The sequence below is a fragment of the Dasypus novemcinctus genome, chromosome 2 (assembly GCF_030445035.2).
Source record: "Dasypus novemcinctus isolate mDasNov1 chromosome 2, mDasNov1.1.hap2, whole genome shotgun sequence".
Classification (NCBI taxonomy): domain Eukaryota; kingdom Metazoa; phylum Chordata; class Mammalia; order Cingulata; family Dasypodidae; genus Dasypus; species Dasypus novemcinctus.
In genome coordinates this window covers 171,046,790-171,068,874 of record NC_080674.1, presented here as the reverse complement: position 1 = coordinate 171,068,874, position 22,085 = coordinate 171,046,790, and the positions used below count along the sequence as shown (strand labels likewise).

At 37.6% G+C, this 22,085-nt stretch overlaps 1 protein-coding gene across 2 annotated transcripts in view; it reads left to right on the top strand.

Annotated features, from left to right (window-relative positions):
- The first annotated feature begins 1,392 nt into the window (after window positions 1-1,392).
- ATP10B (ATPase phospholipid transporting 10B (putative)) overlaps window positions 1,393-22,085 on the top strand; it is a 259,276-nt gene continuing 238,583 nt past the window's right edge. The window contains exon 1 of one of the 2 annotated variants that reach the window (XM_058281733.2): window positions 1,393-1,635. The gene's annotated coding sequence lies outside the window, so the exon portion shown is untranslated. The remainder of the gene's footprint in view (window positions 1,636-22,085) is intronic. The other variant, XM_058281736.1, reaches the window with a different exon arrangement.

Here is a 22,085-nt window from a genome sequence, read left to right as displayed (position 1 = left end):
CTTCCGCCTGCCATATGGGAGGACCCAGTTTCAATCCCTGGAGCCTCCTGGTAAAAAATAAAAAAAGCATGCCCATGCGGCGATCCAGTGCCTGCACGGCATGATGAATGCCTGCACGGCAAGCGAGTGAGTCACGCCGTAAGCTGATGATGCAACAAAAGAGAGACAAAGGGGAGAGTCAAGGCGATGTGCAACAGAAACCAGGGACTGAGGTGGTACAAATGACCTCTCCACATCAGAGTTCTCCAGGATTGAATCCCTGTGAATCCTAGAGGAGAAAAATGAAGAGTAGACAAAAAGAGAAATATATACAAAAGATCACACAACAAATGGACACAGACAGCAAAAAACAGCAGGGGGGGAAGAGGGAAAAATAACATTAAAAAAGTAATAATAAAAATCCCTAGCTTTTATCTGACAGCTCCACTATCAGATTTCTGATCTGGTGGATAGTTCCTCTCTTTCAAAAAGTTCCAAATGTCCATGTTTCTTAGTAGTTTGATAAGATTCATCAGTACATAGAAAGTTCATAATTGCATTAGCCACCAACCGAGGATTTATGTAAGGATTTTCATGAACTGTATGGTATATATGCATTTCTTTCCACATCCTTTTATTCCCAAGCTTGATAATACTTTCCTTTTGCTACCCTCAAAATAGTCTTGTTGCTTGTTCTACCTTCTTTTCATTTATGGACCCACCAATAGCTGTTCATCAATAAGACAATCTGGCTCACGACATTTGCTCCAATTAGCTGAGTTACAGGCAACTCAGTGAAAGGATTATACATGAAAATTTTCTTTTAGTGTATGAATTGAAGTATTAAGTCCATAAATAATTCTGATTTCCTGTATGTTTGAGACATTCACATAATCAGTAAGTATGATATGTTCATCCCAATTTCCTTATTTTGTATTATCAGACAGTAATCAACAAGATCTATGACTACTGCAAAATCAGACTTCTGAAACTTTGAGGGCAAAGTAATCACCAGCACATATATAAAAGTCACTGCAGCGAGAGCCATCTCTCTCTTTCTTAAGTGCCCTGGGAGCCTGGTAGTTGAATTATATTCCAGGCCCCCAAAGAGAGTTACAGGGTTATAATTGTCCTAAGTAAAGGCATTACAAAAGGTAAATGGACAAAGTCATTTTTGTGCCATGTACAGAGAATAAAATTGCTTATGAATTTTGATATTTCTAACTCGTTGATTCACAGAAGGCAATATTTATACAAGAACCAAGTCTAACGGTGATGGGGCTGTGTAAGCGGACCGACAACATGAGAACACTGCCTGCAGTGTTTGACGTCGACCCGCGCTCACAGGCTTGCCATTCTTCTCCTTGGCCCGTGGTCCTAGTATGGTGGCTTCCCCCCCTCCCCCCCCCCCCCGCCCCCTTTCCTTTATTGGCCACAGTTGTTTCTTCCGGTCCATCTTCTCTGAGTTTACAAAGGAGTATTAGGTTAAGGCTGTACTTCGGCATCATCAGATATAATCAGAGAAATGAAAAATGCCAAAGGGAAGAGAAATGATTTCTTTTAGCCGAGCTGTACAAGAGAAACGTTGCCCTTTCAAGCGCTGCCTTCCGTAGCTTCTAATGGAGCCTGCTCAGTAGGGACGGCAGCTGTGCTGGGGTAAGTAAAGCAACATCGCCCTTCCCATCTAATGGGGGAATGATCACTTCCCATGATCATAGATTCTAAGTTTTGAATCCCGCCCAAGACATAACTACTTTCCTTTATATGCGTCTGAAATTTCATTTGGCTTGCTGGGTGCAAGATCCATTTCTTTTCTAACAGAATGTTATATTTTTCTTCAGTTGATTTCATTACGATAAGTTAATGGTGACTGCTACCTCCTTATGCAGCAGAGCTTGCAGTCAGAATGTACCTGAATACCTTTTAAGATAAATAATATACCCTCTGTTCATCCATTGCAGCCTGAGGAAGCAGATCGAGTTAGTAGTGCCTTGTTCTCAAAGCACAAAGCTGCTACAGCTTTGAGGAAGAGAGTGAAATAATTACATGGCTTCCCAATCTCATCTAGATAAAGTTGAAAGGGGCATATTGCAGTGATTTTCACCTACAGGTGGAAACATGAGTTTTCCTTTAAATTGAAAGGAGAATACTAGTGCTTAAAAAAAAAAAATGGGTTTACTCCCTGACTAATGGCTACTCCCCAGAAAAAGCTCCATGTATGCAGTTAGGTCCACAGTTAACACAATTTAGTAAAAACCTACTTTGGTGTGCTGATTAGGGCTGGGGAAACAACATTCCCAACCTCAAAGTGAGAAGTTAAAAAAAAAAAAAAAAATTTAAAACCAGTCTGAGCAGCTAGTTTAGGCTGCAGAAGTTCATGGACCTGGTGGAACTCATTTGTCTACTGAATTTGCTATATAATTCCATTCAGGGTAGCCAGGGGAGAATTCAAAACCCCTGGGGAGGAGCTTGACCTCTAATAGCCAGTCTGGCACCTTGCCCCTTTCTTCTTGAACAGCCACTTCTCTGTTTCCAGATCTTACAAACTGTGGAGTCGAGTACGAGGAGTGTTATTCTGTTAACAGATGCCCTGTTACATTAAGCCATTAATCAAGCAAATCACAGATGTTATTTTCTTTTTAGATGTTACTCTAATTACTGTTAATAACACCTACTGAATATGTCATTTCATTGCCATTGATGACTTTTTAAAATTTTATCAGAGAATTACTCTCTAAAACCTCCACTTATACATATTTAAGTCAAATGTATTGTTGCCTTGTAGGGTTCAGGATCTCGCCTGAGGTATGTCACCATGTATTTCCCAAAGAATGTAGCAGGGTAACCTCCCATATGGACAGATTAATAAGCTCTTGAGAAAATGAAGGTTGAAACCCTACATGCCAGTTTGCAATAAACCAAATTTCCTGTATGCTAAAAGATGGGTGTTATCTTTTGAGACATATGGTGCTCATAAATCCAGATGCAAACCTACATTCTCAAAGGTGAGCTAGAAAGGGAGCTTAGTCCAGCTGCCTCATTTCCAGATAGTGAATCTGGAACACAGAGAAATGAAGCCCAAGTTACTGAGACAGAACAAAGACCAAAAGTCAAGGCCCATGGCTTTCAAACCAGTGTCAATTCTTCTACCTCACTTGTTCTCCAAGTGATCCCTGCCATCTCAGAAGGGAATAAAAGTATCATTCTTGATGCAAGAGTAAACTAAAACTGGTTGGATTTGTAAGACTGCTTCTGTTCACATTTCCATTCTCCCAAAACCAAAACTTACTCAGAAATTCTTGATTCCTGGTTTGGACTTAGGGGCCTCTGTCCTCATTGCTGCTTAAATGCCACTTATTTCTCCTTTTCTGGTGATATTGTTTTAAAATCTTTTCTTGTAAAAAAGTTGAAGCCTCTCGAGCCCTTTCTCCTTCTCACCTTTTAGTTCTCTGTGAAGTATACTTATTTTTCCTTATTTCTCCCTCCTCCCCCACTCTGTTGTCTGCTCTCTGTGTCCTTTTGCAGTATGTCTGTGTGTTCTTCTGTGTCTGTTGTATTCTCATTAGGCAGCTCTGGGAACCCATCCCGGGACCTTCTCAAGCAGGACAGAGGTGATCATTCTCTTGCTCCACCTCAGCTTCCTAGTTTGCTGTGTCTTATATTGTCTCTTCTCTGTGTCTCTTTTTTGTTATTAAGAAATGAAATAAATTGGGTAGTAGCAGTAGCAGTGGTATGACAGAAAAATCAAGGATTTTGGAATCAAACTTGGATTTGAATACCAATTCTATTTCTTAATAATTGTGTGACCTTGAGCAAACTTCTGAGTCCCTTAAATCCTAATGTTTAAAGAATGTGTAAGCATCTGTGTGTGTATGTGTGTAATAACCTAGTACAATGCAATAACTACCTCCCAGAAGGTCTAATAATTATTAGTCATTACTATTAATTGGACCTAGATGAAAAGGCATGTTAACTGTCATGACATTTAAAAAAACATTTTAGATATCTTAATGTCTGCAGGAAGGAAGGAGAATCTCATTTTCTGCTTTCAGTATTAGTGATTACTGGCGTCTGTTGCCAATGCAGGAAGCCTTGCAGATAATTTAGCAGCCTGCAAACAACCTATATTATTTGGAAGAAGAAACTTTTTTCCCTTAGCCAAGGTTTTCATAGGCTGCTTTGGTGTGATGTAGGATAAATAGGAATGTACTAGACTGAGAAACGATTCTGGAACACAAGGATTCATTGGGTGCTTCTTTGCCTCATCTGCTTGACTAAATGAAAATTCCATAGCCCTGCAATCACTAGTAAGCGTGATGGTGAAATTTTGGCACACGTGCTGCAATATGTTCTCTACCTCCTATTCCCCAAGTACGATCTAGAGCAGTAGTTCTCAAAATGTGGCTCCTAGGCCTGGGACATCAGCATGGTTCAGGAACTTTTTGGAAATGCAAATTCTCTGCCCTACCCCAGACAAGCTCTGGAGGAAATCAGAAATCTGGGTCTTTAACAAGCTCCCCAGTGATTCCAGTACTCACTGGAGTTAGAGCACCATAATTTGGAGAACGTGCCCAGCTGTTTTATGTATGCAGTGTTTCTCAAAGTAAGGGATAAATACCAGGACACTCAGAATAATCTTAGGCTGCATAAAAATTACTTCAGGTTACATTCAGAGGTGGTATCAAATAGCTGAATCACACAGTGAACACTTTCCATTCATTAATTCTCTTGTAATCCTTAAGTCTCGGGTGTTAGTAGGCCTTTAATATTTCTCTAACCATTACTAATCTTCCTTTTAAACAGTGAAAGTAGTATGCAAATTCACTGCCTTCAGGAGGCAGCAGGATCTAGCTAGAATTTAGTGAGGTGTTGATTTCTTTTTTTATTCTTATGGCTACCTTCAATGTATGGCACATTACACCTATTTCCATTAAATTCTGATTAAAAAGTTCCTTTGTAAATGTTTACATTCATCAATTTAAAGAAACTGTAAGCAAAAAAAAAAAAAACAGTTAGTATGTGAATATAGTAAAAAGCTGTTTCATTGGTGTGGAGGTGAGTGCATTTAGAGAAACACTGGTCTAGTGGAGGGAGCCCAGTTATATCAGCATACATACTTCATGGAATTAAATAACTCATTCCATTTGTGTCATTAATTAGCTATGCTTTTTTTTTTTAAGATTTATTTCTCTATGCTCCCCCCCCCCCCCCACCTATTGTCTACTCCCTGTGTCCATTTGCTGTGTGTTCTTCTGCGTCTGCTTCCATTATTAGGTGGTACCAGAAACTGCTTCTCTTTTTGTTGCGTCAGCTTGCTGCGTCAGCTCTGCGTGTATGCAGCGCCATTCCTGGGCAGGCTGTGCTTTTTTCATGCAGGGCGGCTCTTCTTGCAGGGCTCACTCCTTGTGCATGGGGCACCCCTATGTGGGGGTGGCCCTGCGTGGCACGGCACTCCTTGCGCCAGCTAGCTATGCTATTTTCTTAGCCTCAATTTTCTCATCTTTCAGATGGGAATGATATATTGATATCATAGAAAAAGTATGATAACTTATGTATGGAAAATGCTTGCTACAATTCGCAGTATATGGTGCCTGTTATCTTATATTATTATTCACTTATTTTGAAGCCAGTTTGCTTTGTGGACTATGGCAAAGCATTCTGTCTGATGTTCAGATTCCTCATTTTCAAGAAGGTAAAGGGGACTGATATCTCAAAGGACCCTTCCAGTTCCTTATATCTGTTTATAAAAAACAAATTCTGTATTCTCTACCTTTACATAAGTACAATTTAGCTCTATTCCCAAACATAAAACTTGAATGCTTGGAAAAAATTTTGAAAGTGGATGAACTGTGTTGGAAAAAAAAAAATTAAGTGAGGAGAAATGTGGGAGCTGATGTACATTTCGGAGCTCAAAGGTAATTTCATTGTAGTTTATTATCATCTGTCAAACTTAAAGCAATACTGAGACTAGAAAAATAGATTGTTAAAAAGGTTTCTGAGGACAATAGTTTCCATGGGTTAGTATAAATATATTCAGAGAGACTCGTTCCTATTGAATAACCCTGGTTTTTCCTTCTGAATTGCTGATGTGTTAGCTTATAGCATTTGAAAGGCAGTTTGTCCTTTGCTGTCAAGCGAACTTGATAGAACAGAAAATTCTGAAAAATTCAATCAGATCTTGTTGCTTCTCAAGGGAATTTCTTGACTGCTTATTCTGTTTAGGAAGAAAAAGAGAAGACAATTTTTCTTTTGTCTTCTACAAAACACTGACCAAGTTTAACAGTGTGGGTTGCAGTTAGCAGGTGTCATATGGAGATTTCCCTTCTCAGCATTCTAGGGGCTGGGGCTGAATCGTGTTTGGGGCCCTTTGGATGGTGAAAGTCATACATTAGGGGTCACTAGCAGATAACATTGTTGTAAAATCAGCTGTTATCATCATCAGTGTCTTTATTACTTGTAGCTTTTTTTTTTTTTTTTGGTCAATTTGGAGACCTAAAACAAGAAAAAATGGTGAAAGTAGCTACCCTTCATTAGGGAAAAAATTTAGCTTGCACTATCCTTTATATAACTTACTATTAAAGAGCCCCAGAAGTTAAATTCCCTCAAATATTGGCAGTTCTGATGAAACACCATTCGATTCAACTAAGCAGTACCTAGCTGAAAGACTGAGAGATGCCGGGAATGTGTTTGAAGTCAGACAGCCAATGTGGAAGTCACTATCTATGTGAGTTCCAGTTTCCTCATCTATAAAATGAGATTAAAGTGTTCCTACCACACAGGACTGTTCTGTGAATTAATGATGGAGATTATGTTGGTAATAACCAGAACAGCTAATATTCACTATCTCTTACTATCTATCAGATGTTATTCCAAGGGCTTTACATTTGTAGGATCATTTAAACCTGAATAAATCTTTGAGTCTGGTAGTATTATAATCTAGCTGTTACAGATATGAAAACTTACCCCACAGGGAACTTAACTAACTTGCTAAACATTGTATGGCAGGAAGTGGCTGAGCCAAAATGGGACCCAAGTAACCTGGCTCCAAATGCCTCTCCTCTAAGGCTTAAAAGCACCTAGCATTGTTTTTGACATTTTGTATAAATTGAACTGTGTGGAAACACAAATAGTTCATGATTTTGACCTGTAAAATGGCAGGTTGTGTGATTCTACCCAATAAGGACTGAATACATGTTAATAGTAACTATGGTTGCTAGTATTAGTAATAATGACAATACTAATATTGATTTTCCTTGACCCTCACTTGGTAATTTAAGGAACACAGATGGCATTGTAGTGTAAAGACCACTAGCTTGGCAAACTAGCTTGATGATAAAGAGCTCAGTACTGTCAGTTTCCCCATTTGTAAAATAATGGGATTGGTCTTTTCCAGCCCTAATAATCAAATCTAAATAATTATAGAATAATGGATAATGCTCTGAAGGAAGACAAAGGGAGAAGTGTTTAATTTGTCTTGGGTTTCAGAGGGGGGCTTCATGACCAAGGTGAAATATTTATATATGTTTTTGTTTAGAATGCTCTCATTTTAATAACATGCCTGTCTGTTTATATATATGTTAGACACACACCAACCAAATGGACTAATCTGGTGTCTAAAGCTTGTTGAATTATAACAAGGAAACACTCCCATGTAACCACCACTTGAGCAAAAAACACATTACCAGCTTCCCAGAAGACTGTGGTGCATGCTTTTCCCATCATATCCTCTCCCTCTTCACCAAACATAACCACAATCCCAGTTAACACCAAGCATGTAATTATCCTGTTCTTGAAATCATACATAAATTAAATCACACTGGTATGCTCATTTGTGTCTGGTTTTACTGCTCAATGTAATATCTACAAATGTGGTTCCCAAACTGTGTACCAAAAGATCCCAGGGCAATGAGCTCACAGAGGCACTGAAGGATATTTTACATTTTTAGAGAAACATCTGTCCAAGGTTGAACAAACTAAATACCTCCTGGTAGTTCAGTTTCAACATTAGATTGTACTACATTCTTTTTGATGGTGCCATCTTTTTGCAACACTGGGTTTTTTGAGGGTGGCTATCATTAAAAGCAAGTTCTTGCAAAAAAGCAGTGTGGAACAGAAAATAAAGGGGGTGGTATCCAATCTGATACCCAGATTTGAGAAGTTGTTCTGGACCCATCAGGTGCACATATTCATTAGTAAGTTATTGTTTTTATTTTTAAATGAAATTTAAATAGTACTATTTTCTTTCAATTTATGTATATTATTTTTTAGATGGCTGAAAAGTTATGACACAAATCTTTATTAAGTTGTTGGGATCTAGCTACTTGCTAATTAGAACTGTTAGGTATTTCTTTGGGCATAAAAAGGTATTTTTTTTTTGAAAGTATACCTGAGACAGTAAGGCAACTGAGAAAGTTTGGGGAACTCTGCTCTATGACACTTACTTGTGCTATTTATTATATGCATTGGCCATTTGTTTATTTTCATTTGTTTGGCTTTCTATTGAGTGAATATACCACATTTTATTTACGTGTTCTGGAATGTGTTTATAGAAATGTGGGTATTTTCCAATTAGGGGCTATTATGAATAATGTCTTATGAACAGTTTTGAACATATCTTTTAGCACAACATACATGTAATTCTGTTTGGATATATATTAAACAGTAGAATTACTAAGTAAGACCATATGTTTCAGCTTTACTATATCCTGCTAAATAGTTTTCCAAAATGGCCATTCTCATTTACATTCCCTTCAGGCATTGCGTGAGAGTTGTTCCACATCCTTACTACACAACATTTTATCCATTTTAACATTTAATATTAGCCATTCTAGTGGGATAAACAGATCCAGGTTTTGTTCCACTTAAAACTTTATTCAATTTGGGGGACCCTACTTGAGAGAAAAAATAAATTATAAACACAAAATTAGGTTTAAGAATGAATAAGTATTGAAAGTGTGAAAATAAATCAGAGCAAATTACAAAATTTCAAAACTGAAAAAGAACTCCAAATATCACCAAACCAAGAGAAAAAACGAGAAAAAAATCTTAAGAGTTCACTGCCTGCCACACCTCTACAATATTCTATTCCTACACTTTTTTAGTTGCATACTCTTGAATTGCTTCTTCATATTACAACACTTATGTATTATATTGTCACTTTCTATAAGGAAAATAAAAAGATAATTCAGTCTTCTTGTATGATCAAAATTTGTTTATTTTTTTTTAAGTTTAGAAAAGTTTCTTTACCTTCATAACTTTTCAAATTTGGAAATATCTCTATCAGACTTTTTTAAAAAATGAACTGCAAATTTCCAGGACACTTCAAGTTACAGAGTAAGTGACCTTAAATACTCTTTGACTTGGTGACACTCATTAACTGCTTTGTCATCAATGTACAGTTTTATTATGAGTTTTATTGGATTTTCCTTTTGTTTTGTGTTGTCACCTGAATCAACATAGTAGGTGCTAGAAATAGATCTAGAAGCCATTCCTAACCTCAAACAGCTAGCAATCAATCAACTGTACGTGGGGGCGACCAAAAACCATTGCAAATATCCCACTACAGCCAGATTAAATGTATCCCCAACTCAATTTCCCTTTGCTAGAATCCCACATACATCCAAAACTTTTTTTAATAAAGTGATCTCTCTCTCATCCTTGTTATAGATTTCTAGGCTTTGCTTAGAAATATTTAGTTTAGAATTGTTATTGTGTTCATAAAAGATCAACCTCTAATACTATCTTCCTTCGTCCCTTCCTTCTTTCCTTCCTCCCTCCCTCCTTTCCTTCTCTCTCTTTCTCTCTATTTCATATAAGGTATTCATCTTGTTTTGATATCAAGGCTCTGCTGGCCTCATAAAACAAATTGAAGAATGTTTCCTGTTTTTCTAGTCTCTGGAACAATTTGTATAAGATCAGTGTTATTTATTTTTAGATTTTGGAAGAAATCATCAGTGAAGCCACATGGGCCCTGAATTTTCTTGGCGGGAATGTTTTAAATTATGATTGAATCACTTTAATAGATAATAGGACAATTCAGATTATTTATTCTTATGTCAGTTGGTAGGTTTTAATTTTCTAGGAATGTGTCTATTTCATCTAATTTTTTTTTATTTTATTGGTATAAAGTTGTTTATGGCAGCAGACTTGGCCCAGGGGTTAGGGTGTCCGTCTACCACATGGGAGGTCCACGGTTCAAACCCCAGGCCTCCTTGGCCTGTGTGGAGCTGGCCCATGCGCAGCGCTGATGCGCGCAAGGAGTGCCGTGCCACGCAGGGGTGTCCCCCACGTAGGGGAGCCCCACATGCAAGGAGTGCACCCCGTAAGGAGAACCGCCCAGCGCAAAAGAAAGTGCAGCCTGCCCAGGAATGGTGCCGCACACACAGAGAACTGACACAACAAGATGACGCAACAACAACAACAAAAAAACCACAGATTCCTGTGCCGCTGACAACAACAGAAGCAGGCAAAGAAGACGCAGCAACCGGAGAGGGGAGTGGAGGGGCGGGGGGAGGAGAGAGAAATAAATAAATAAATAAATCTTAAAAAAATAAAGTTGCTTCTAATATCCTCCAATAATTATCAGTTGAATCTTTGATGATAGTCTTTTAATTCCCTTACACTATTGGTAATTTATACCAATTATTTGAATTATGGAATTATCTTCTCTATATTTTTCCTTGATTAACCTTTCCAGGGGATTATCAGTTTCAGTAGTTTCTTCAAAATAACACTTTTTTGTTTTCTGTCTACTGTACTTTTTAAAAAGTTCTTTTTTTTTTTTTCCATTTCCATTCTTTGGGTTTCATTTGCTTTTGCTTTTTCCTTATTTTCTCAAGAAAATACTTAGGTAACTGGCTTTTAGATATTATTCTTTACTAATATATGCATTCAAGGCCACAATTACCCTCTAAGCATATATTTACCTGCATCCCACAAATGTTATGTCATATTTTCATTAAAATTCAGTTCAAAACAGTTTCTAGATATTCATTATGATTTCTTCTTTGGCCCATTGGTTACTTACAGGTGTAGTAGTTTCCAAATCTGGAGGCAAGTATTTTCTAGTTATCTTTCTGTTAGTTTGTTTAGCTTATATCCACTGCAGTCTGAGAACATGCTCTGTATGACTTTTTTATTAGAGAAGTTGTGGGTTTACAGAAAAATCATGCATAAAATGTATGGTTCCCATATACCACCATTTTGTTAACATCTAGCATTGGTGTAGTATGATTTTAATCCCTTTGAAATTTGTTGAGACTTGCTTTATAGTCAGCATGTCATCTATGTGGTAAATGTCCCATGTTCCCTTGAAAATAAAGTATACTATTCAGTGGGATATAGTTATATATACATATAATCTATACAGATCATATACACACACACACCCTAATTTAGTTATATACATATACCGATTAAACATTCTGTTCTCATATTCTTTATCTTTGCCGATGTTTTTCTGTCTGTTTTTTCTACCAAGTACTGATTAAACTGTGTTAAAAATCTCTTCACAATGGTTTAGGATTTTTCTTTCTCCTTTTAGTTCTATAAATGTTTGCTTTATATATTTTAAGGCCAGGTTATTAAAGTGTATGTAAATTAGGGTTTGTTAAATCTTCCAGGTGGATACTTTTTTCATTATGAAATGGCACTCACTCTTTCTCTTACCTGTTTTGTTTAATATTGGTATACCTCAGCCAGCTCTCTTTTGGTTGATATTTGAATGGTGTACATTGTCTCTCCTTTTACAGTCAACATTTTGTTTCCTTACATTTAAAGAGTAAGAAGAATATATTGTAGTTGGGTTTTGTTTTTTCAACTAACCTGAAAATATTTTTCTTTTAAATGGGTTTCTAAATCAACTTATAGTCAATGCAATTCTAACATACATAGATTTAAATCTACCTCTGGGGAAGCAGACTTGGCAAAATGGATAGGGCATCTGTCTATAACACGGGAGGTCCACGGTTCAAATCCCAGGCCTCCTTGACCCATGTGGAGCTGGCCCATGTGCAGTGCTGATGCACACAAGGAGTGCCCTGCCATATGGGGGGGTGTCCCCCGCGTAGGGGAGCCCCACGCGCAAGGAGTGCACCCCGTGAGGAGAACCGCCCAGCACGAAGGAAAGTGCAGCCTGCCCAGGAATGGTGCCGCACACATGGAGAGCTGACTCAGCAAGATGACACAACAAAAAGAAACACAAATTCCTGTGCCGCTGACAACAGAAGAGGACAAAAGAATACGCAGCGAATGAACACAGAGAATAGACAACTGGGCGGGGGGAGGGGGAGTGAGGGGGTGAAGGGGAGAGAAATAAATAAAAATAAATCTTTAAAATAAATAAATAAATCTACCTCTGTTTATTTTCTATCTGTTCTACCTCTTCTGTGATTCTTTATCCTCTCCTGTCTTGCTTTGTTTCAGATCATTCAAGTATTTTAATTCCATTTTCCTCTCTGTAATAGGTTATTCATTCTTTTATTATTATTTTATTGGTTATCCTAAAGATTACAACTTCAACTTTTAACTTATTCAAAGAATGTAAATTAGTACTTGTAGCACTTTCTGGACAGTGTAAGGAATTTCAAACACTTTGATTCAATTTACCACCTTCCTAGCTTTTGTCCTATTGTATACATTAATTCAACATATATTTTAAACCTCACAAGGCTTTGCTATTACTGTTATTTACAATGAGTATTCATTTAAATTTACAGGAATATTAGCCTTTTCCATCTGCATAACTACACCTCAATTTTCCTTTTGCTTTGCCTGAAGATTTTATTTGGTGTTTCACTTACTGCGGATCCGTACTCATCAATTCTCTTGTCTTGGTATCTAAAAACTTCATTTCTTGTGGCATTGGTGTGGAGAAAGTGGCCATGGTGGCTGCTGGGGGTAGGGAGTGGGAGGAAGAGATGAGATGTGAGGGCATTTTCAGGACTTGGAATTGTCCCAGGTGGTGCTGCAGGGACAGTTACTGGACATTATATGTCCTCCCATGGCCCACTGGGTGGACTGTGGGAGAGTGTGGGCTATGATGTGGACCATTGACCATGAGGTGCAGCGGTGCTCAGAGATGTACTCACCAAGTGCAATGAATGTCTCATGATGATGGAGGAGGTTGTTGTTATGGGGGGAAAAGTGGGGTGAGGGGAGTGGGGGGTATATGGGAACCTCATATTTTTTTAATGTAACATTAAAAAAATAAAGACAAAAAAAGAGGAAAAAAAAGAACAAATAGAAAGTAAATACAAAAATTATATTCTAAAACCCAATCATATCAGTAATTTGATTAAATAAAAAAGGACTTAACCTATTAAATGTTAAAGATTTTGAAAAAATAAAAATAAAAAATTAAAAAAATAAAAACTTCATTTCTTCCTTAGTGTCACAAGTTTTTAACCCTTTTATTTGGAAATGATTTCAAACATACAGAAAATTTGCAAGAATATGAATAGTACAAAATCACATTTTGTTTATTCAGATTTCTCTGTTGCTAGAAGTTTTGCCCCATTCGCTTTATCATTTGTTCTCTCTCCCCCTCCCCATTTGCACACACATAGATATACATATATATTTATATATTTATTTCTTTACATAAATGTACATATATGTATGTGTGTATATGTGTATGGCTTTGGATTTTTTGGATATGCATTTCTTTAAATACATACACACACATTTCCCCCCTGAATCTTTTGAGAATTAAGAGTAATTTTCACACATCATGACCTTTTACTCCTAAATGCATCAATGTGTACTTCCTAAGATTAAAGGTTCTTCTGAAGTACAGATATCAATTTCAGTAAATTTAACATTGATATAATACTTCTATGTAATTTACTGTCCTTATTCTAATTTTGTCAGCTGACCCAATAATGCCCTTGATAGCACTTATTTCATCCAGTCTAGGATTTTAATTTTTACGTATTTTAGTTTTCTTTCATCTGGAACATTTCTAGAATTTCTTTACCTTTGTGACATTGATATTTTTGAAGAATTCAAATCCCCCCACCCACTCCCTTTTTTTTAATGGAAAGCATCTCATTTTAGATTTTCAGATATTTCTTCATGATTAGATTCAGGTAATGTGCTCCTGGCTAGAAAGTATATAAGAGGTGCTGTGCCCTTCTCAAACATATTTTTGAAATTAGGAGTTTTTCACACCAATAACCCCAATTCCAAAGCATACCCACAGGGATTTTCTTTACTTTCTCCAGTCCATATTTGTTCCACAGTGAGAACCTGGCTCCCAGCAAGCGCAACATGTTACTCAATTGCTCAGTCCTGTAATACATCTGAAATATTTTCAGAAATCCTTTGCATATAACATTACAAAAAGCAAGCCCATTAAAAAATCCTTAGAATAAAAATGCAAAATATATATCCCACAAAAGAACATATCTAGACTACATAAAGAGCTCCTACAACAAGATTAAAAAGCACAAGCAAGAAAAAGAACAAAATATTTCCACAAATATTTATTTCACCAAAGAAGACATATGGATGGCAAATAAGCACACAAAAAGTTACACAACATTGTTAGTCATTTGGGAAATGAAAAATTAAAACCACAGTGAAATATCACTACACACCTGAAAGTGGAAACAACCAAAATGTTAATCAATAGGTATTCACCTATTGATCAACAAATGGTGGTTTAGCCATATAATGTAATATCACTCAGCAATAAAAAGGAGCAAACTACTGACACATGTAACAACAGGATGAATCTCACAATAATTATGCTGAAGGAAAGAAAAGAAACAGGTAAAAAATATATACAGCATATGATACCGTTTACATAAAATCCTAAAAAATATAAACTAATCCATAGTAAAAAAAAAAAAAAAAAAAAGTCGATCACTGATGGCCTGGGAATGGGGGCAGTAGAGAGTGAGGGATGGATTACAAAGGGGCAGGCACATACTTGGAGAGTGACGGATATGTTCATTATCTTAATTATTATTGTTCATAATCTTGATAATATTGATTGTCTCATGAGTGTGTGTGCATATATGTATTTGTCAAAATTATATAAATTATACACTTTAAATATCTGCAGTTTATTGTACATCAATTATACCTCAATAAATTCGCTAAAAATTTCAAGAGTTTAGGATTTGTGGTTCACCATCCCTACCCTTTTCAACACTAAGAATATATAGGCAAATACTCTGTTCATATTAATAGGATTCGTTTTTCCTCCCCTTCCCCTTTTGTGTGATTATGTTATTTATTCAAAATACAGATGACTTCATTTGTTTTCAGTTTGATTTAGTTTTAAGTTTTCTTCCTTCCCATCCTGTTGATTTAATTTTCTTTTGTGATTATGTAGAACTTTAACATACCTGTAAAAATCAAAACAATATAAAAAGGTATTCTCAAAAGTGTGTCAATGCCCGCCATCTTCCTTCCACTTCATTTTCCCCAGTGACTTGAGATGCCACCCTTATCGTGTACTTGCTTTCTATAGTTTTCTATTCTATTCCACTGGATAGTACCACACTGTTTTAATTTCAGAGATTTATAGTATTAATATCTATAGTATTAGAGTGCCTTCATAGTTCTTCCTTCTCACTGTTTTCATATCTTTTCTTGTGTATTTATTTTTCCATATAAACTTTAGTCCCAGTATAACTGGCTCATTAATAAAGCTTTCAATATTTTTATGGGGGTTACATTAAATTTTTAAATAAACTTAGGAAAAAATAATATCTTGACTATGCTGAAACCTCCTAGCTAAAAACAAGGGCTGCCTTCCCACTTGTTTAAATTTGCTTTTATGGCTTTTGGGGAGTATTTATAGTTTTCTTCATATATGTTTTGAATTTTTCTTGTTAAGTTTATGACAAGTTTATCTTTTTCGTAGCAATTGTAAATAGGGTATTTTCATTCATTATATATTCTAATTGGCTATTATTTGTGTGTATGAATGCTAGAAGTTTTAGTTATATTTTCATTTTGAAATGTGGTTTTTTGCTTGTTTTTTTGCTTTACAAAAACTGTCCGTAATTTTGCCTCATTTAATGCTTCTGGCTTGAATTCTACTTTGTCTAGTATAAACATTCCAATCCCTGCTTTCTTATTCTTTCCATTTTCCTGGTTAATCTTTGTCCATTCCTTAATTTTTAGCCTTTTTAAATAGCTGTTTTTATCGCTGTCTCATACACTTCATGGAGATGCATTTTGCTTAATGGGCCAATTTGAGAATCTTTTTACTTTAATAGGGGAGTTAAAGCTCATTCATGTTTAATGATATGACTGATATACTTGGTCCCAAGACTGTCATCTTACACTTTATTAAGTATTATGTTATAGCACTGTTTCTTTCTCTATTTGATATGTCTTCTTTGTTTTTCTTTTTTTTTTTCTGCCTTAGAGTATTTATGAAGTTTTGTGGTTATGTACCTTTATAGTGTCTTTAATTCCCTTTTGTCTTCACTATTTACTATTGCAAAATTTCAATGGCTTCCCTATCTCTGAATAAAATCCAAATCCTTGCTATGGCCCACAAGATCTTCCATAACCTGTCATTTGACTTTTTCCTTGAAGTTTTTATCTTACCACTCTACTCATTCACTGAATTCCAGCAACATGACTTTCTTAGTCTGCCTCAAATACATTCCCATCTCAGCCCCTTTGCAAACAGATTTCCTCTATCTGATTCTCCTTTCTCAAGATTTTTACACTATTCACTCCTTCACTTCATTCAAGTCTGTGTTCAAATTTCATCTCTCCATCAAATGAGTCCCTGGTCTACTTATTTAAAAGAGCCCTCCCACACCAACTTCTAATCCTTTATTCTGCTAAATTTTTCTTTTTGCCACTACTTGACATTATCAGTATAAGACATGGGTAGATGTTGAAGGCAAAGGAAAAATATGTGAATGATCCCTTCAACTAAAGAACACATTTTTAATGACTTCTTAGCATCATTAAAATGCTTTCTAGCTAAATAGGAACATTCATTCACTCTTGGTGGGAATGCAGAATAGTGCAGCCTCTGTGGAAGACAGTTTGGTGGTACCTCAAGAAGCTGAATATAGAACTAACTGCCATACAATCCAGCAATTCCGTTACCAGGAATATATTCAGAAGAACTGGAAACAAGGGCATGAACTGACATTTGCACAATGATGCTCATAGCAGCATTAAAATCACTGAAATGTGGACCCAACCCAAATGTCCAACAACTGATGAACGGACAAACAAAATGTGGAATATACATACAATGGAATACTATTCAGCTGTAAGAAGGAATGAAATTGGGATATATATGACAACATGGATGAACCTTGAGGATATTATGTTGAGTGAAATAAGCATGACACAAAAAGACCATATTGTATGGTCTCACTAATATGAACTAGATACAACAAATAAACTCACAGAGGTTACTAGGAGGTAGAATGTGGGTTGAGAATGGGAGCGGATACTTTATACATGTAAAATTTTTACCAAAGTGTGTTGTAAAACTATGGAGATGAATACAGTTGTTGGTAATACATTATAGTGAGTATAACTAACTGCTGATTTATAAATGTGATTGTTGCTGAAAGGGGTAGTCTGTGGACCTAAATGTTAGTTGAAAGGAAGCTAAAGAATAATGAATAACAGAGTGATTTCAGTGGTGGATGAAGACTGGCTAAGAGTATAAATGTAGGGTGGCACCGTGTGGGAGCGCGGCGACAGCAAGGGTCGGCTCGTCTCCAGGTGCAGGTGCGAGTCAGACCCGGGTGGCGGGAACGGGCGTTAAGGCCTCCGCTTGGGGTTCGGGCGTACTGCCCGCCCCTCTGCCCAGCTGCACCCGCTTCCCCCTCGGTGGCCTAACCCCGCCTCTCCCCCGAGGGCCACCGCCGCGCCATGACAGCCTCGCCTCGCTGCCGCCGAGAACCCTGGATACCCCGTCTTCTGCCCGCAACCAGTTGATGCACCCCTGCACGAACCTATCAGCCGTCTGCCGCCCCCCGGCCACGCCCCCTGCCCCTCCCCCGTCTTCGCCCTATATTAACTGCTGTACTTCCTGAATAAATCAGACTTGCGCACAGATCCTGGTCTCCTCGGTAGTCTTCTTCCTACCGCACGTCCTCCGCACCTTGCACCTTGCCGGCCCCGGAGCGCCTTCTCAGAAGGCCCCTCCGTGTGTTGCAGCCCTCCGCCCGAGCCCACACCGCCCCTGCAGCGGCCCTCCGGGCGAGCCCACACTGCGACATATAAATGTAAGAATGTTCTTCTTGTACAATGTGTTAAGGCTAGGGTGATACACAGGAAAATTACAACTAATGAATTTATGGATATTAATAGTAATATTGAAATATTTTTGAAGCAATGACAAAATAGTTATCAATTCTAAGGGACAACAACAGGGGGTATCAAGGGGTACTGGATTTTTCCTTTTGGAGTCATGAAAACTTTCTAAAATGGCTGGGGCTATGACAGCACAACGCTGATGAAAGTGGAGTGTACACATTGAAGGGATTATACAAAGCATGGGACTGTATAACACAGGGACCCCAGTGGTGGCAGATGAACTATGGCAAACAGAACAAATATGAGAACATTTTCTCATGAACAATAGCAATATATAATACTAATACAGCATGTTAATAATCAGGTTAGCTGGGGGGAAATACACCAAATATAAGATATGGGCTGTACTTAGTAATAATATTTGGCTATCCTCTTTCATAATTTGTCACAGATGTTTCACAGCAATGCAAGGTGGTGGTGGTGGGTTGATGTATGGGAGTCCTGTATGATGATATGCATGGTTATTTTGTAAGTTCACAACTTTTACTATACACTTATTGTTTATGTATATGCAGGTATGGATGATATCATTAATAAAATTATTAAAAATATTTTTAAATGCTCTCTAGCTAAAGAAAGCCTAGATCAAATCTATCAAGGATCTCAAATAGAGAACAGAACTGGGAAGTTAATTTGGTGTTGAAGATACAAATGGCTGACCCTTCCTGATAACCAACTACTTTGTTGAAATTTTTCTCTAGGCTGCTTCTACTCCACCATTTGAAAGAAGCATCCATGACTTATTCTGATAGTGTATATTGGCCTGTTTTTCTGTGTTCCTGGCCCATCCTAACAGGAATCTAGGATAAGAGAGCATTCTGAACACAAGAGTAAAATCTGTACAATGTGAGAAACCCCTGAATGAAAGTCTAGCACCATCTGTCCTATATAATTTGCCAACTTCATGCTACATAAAGTAAAGAGGGGCACCATGTATTGATGAGGTAGGGTTCAGTAACCTTGTTTGAACATCTATTAGGTAATAAATACCTTTATGAACAGAAATGGTTAATGTATCCTGGTGACTAATGATAAGTACAGGAATGTCCCCAGGGTAAGAATGGGGAAATAATTCTAAAAATAGTTGCCAGGGCTAAGGGATAAACCAGATGGTACTATATTTGAAAACAGGGGAAAACAAATTATGGCTGTTTACATTTCTGCTCTTAAGGCAGTGCCTATAGTTTCTATAGGATAGCTTCTTTGCTAAGGATTATTAACTTGAAAAGGGAAAACTACCACTAAATGATATTTTAATGGCTAACATCAAAAACATGTTACTTTTGCTGTGATTTCACTGGAAAAAAACCATGTCTTGATAGAGAGACCTCAATCATATTTTAGAAAGTCTGTTGGATCTTTTTTTTTTTTAAGATTTATTTTATGTATTTCTCTCCCCTTTCCCCCACCAGTAGCTGTGTGTCCAGTAGCTGTGTGTTCTTCTGTGTCCACTTGTATTTTTTGTCAGGTGGCACCGGGAATCTGTGTCTCTTTTTTGTTGTTGTTGCATCATCTTGCTACATCTGCTCTCCACGTGTGCAGCGCCACTCCTGGGCAGGCTGCATTTTTGTGTGGGGCAGCTCTCCTTGTGGGGTGCACTCCTTGCGTGTGGAGCTCCCCTATGCAGGGGGTATCCCTGTGTGGCACGGCACTCCCTCCATGCATCAGCCCTACACGTGGACCAGCTCACCACACAGGCCACAAGGCCCTGTGTATCAAACCCTGGACCCCCTACATGGCAGGTGTATGCTCTGTCAGTGAGCCACATCCGCTTCCCCTATTGGGTCTTTATCAAGAAATAAAATGATAACATTTTGGGATGAGAAACATTAATATTAGTTTCCCTTGCAGAAATGTCTCAATTGAACACGTTTATCTAGGCCTGTTTGTGGAACTGTCCTAGGTACTAAAGAAGATTAAAACATATCCCCTGATTTGAATCTCTGGACTGACAATGTGATAGCCAGATCCTGAGCCTCAACAGACTCCAGTACCTACAATCTGATTTATTGGACTTACCACACTCAGCTAAGATGGAGGTGAAGAAGGACAACCACCACACCATGGAGCCTAGAGTGATTACAACTGAAAATGGGAGGATTGCATCCAGCATCCAGGTGGAATCTGAGCCTCCTCTTGACATAAAGGTGCAATGGACACAACCAATCCAGTGTCCACATAGAAGAGGTGGCATTGGATTGGGAAAAGTGGACATAATGGACAAAGGGTATGGGGAAAGGCAGGAAGAGATGAGAGGTGGAGGCGTCTTTGGGACATGGAGCTGCCCTGGATGGTGCTTCAGAGGTAATCACCGGACATTGTAAATCCTCACAGGGCCTACATGATGGAATAGAGGAGAGTATGGGCCATGATGTGAACCAATGTATATGAGGTGCAGAGGTGCCCAAAGATGTACTTACCAAATCCAATGGATGTGTCATGATGATGGGAACGAGTGTTGTTGCGGGGGGGAGAGGGGGGGGTGGGGGGGTGGGGTTGAATGGGACCTCACATATATATTTTTAATGTAATATTATTACAAAGTCAATAAAAAATAAAAAAATTAAAAGAAAAAAAAAAAAAAAAAAAAAAAAACATATCCCCTGACCTCAAGGTATATATGATTTTGAACATTCTAACAGCTAAATTTTCTGTATTGTTTAAAAAGTGTTATGCTAAATAGAGACAGTAATGATATCTAGATGACCCACTTCACCTACATTTATAGTTGCTAATTTTGATGCCTAGTTTTAAGACTTTTCTAGTTGGAAAAAGAAAATCCCACAAAAATCTTTCTTAGAACAGCCAAACAACTTGTAGTATTAGACGAATGTAATCAGCAATGATGAGAAAGCATGATAAATGAACTGATGAGGTGGAAAGACTTTTGCTTGCTTGGATATGTGATATGATCGTGAATCTATATGCCTAGAAGCTAAGTAATGATTTCTGCAAAGGATTGTTGTATTGCAAAATCCCTGAGGAAAAAAAAAGTGTGACATCAAAAGACGATATTTTCAGCTTGAAAAGGGAATGTTTGATCACTCCAGGAGAAACCTCTATTGACATACATTCATGGTTCAGGAAAAACCTGTAAGGAATGATGACATAATAGGATATAAGAAGAAGGAGAAAATGATGGACAGGGATGGGGTATGAAGGAAGGATTCTTGGAAGAGGTAGTATTTAATCTCAGCCATGAAGGATATGGATAGATGCAGAGGCAAAGGAACCAGAGTGAACAAACATATAAAGCCCCAAACTTGCTAAATATCCTGTGGGTGGAAGTGATTTGTCTACTGTGTTGAGCTGAGGAAGCAAAGATGGTTTGAAACGAGTTCACAGAGGCTATTATTTTGATTTTATTCAATATGCAATAGAAAGAATTTAGGATATGAAAAAAATGCAATGAGACCAAAGCTTTAGAAAGATAACTGTGGAGGGACAAAGTAAAGGACAACTAGAGTTAGTGGGGTATGCATGACAGTAACCTAGACCAGAGATTGTAAGCACAAGGACTCTATCTCATTTGTCTTCTATAATAACTAGCATATTGATGAGCACATGGCTTGCACATTCCACAAATATATCATTCACCCAGCCCTTGATTTTAGCGTGCTTACCATGTACAAGCATCTGTGGAGGCTAGAGAAATGGAGAAATGTTCCCTTTCCCTAGGAACTTAAAATCTTTACTGATTTGTCACAAATTTACAAAGTTTTGGAGTCGTCCAAGGTTCAGTTGCCCAATGGTTTTGAAATGGTTTGCATTCCACTCCAAGGGATAACAGC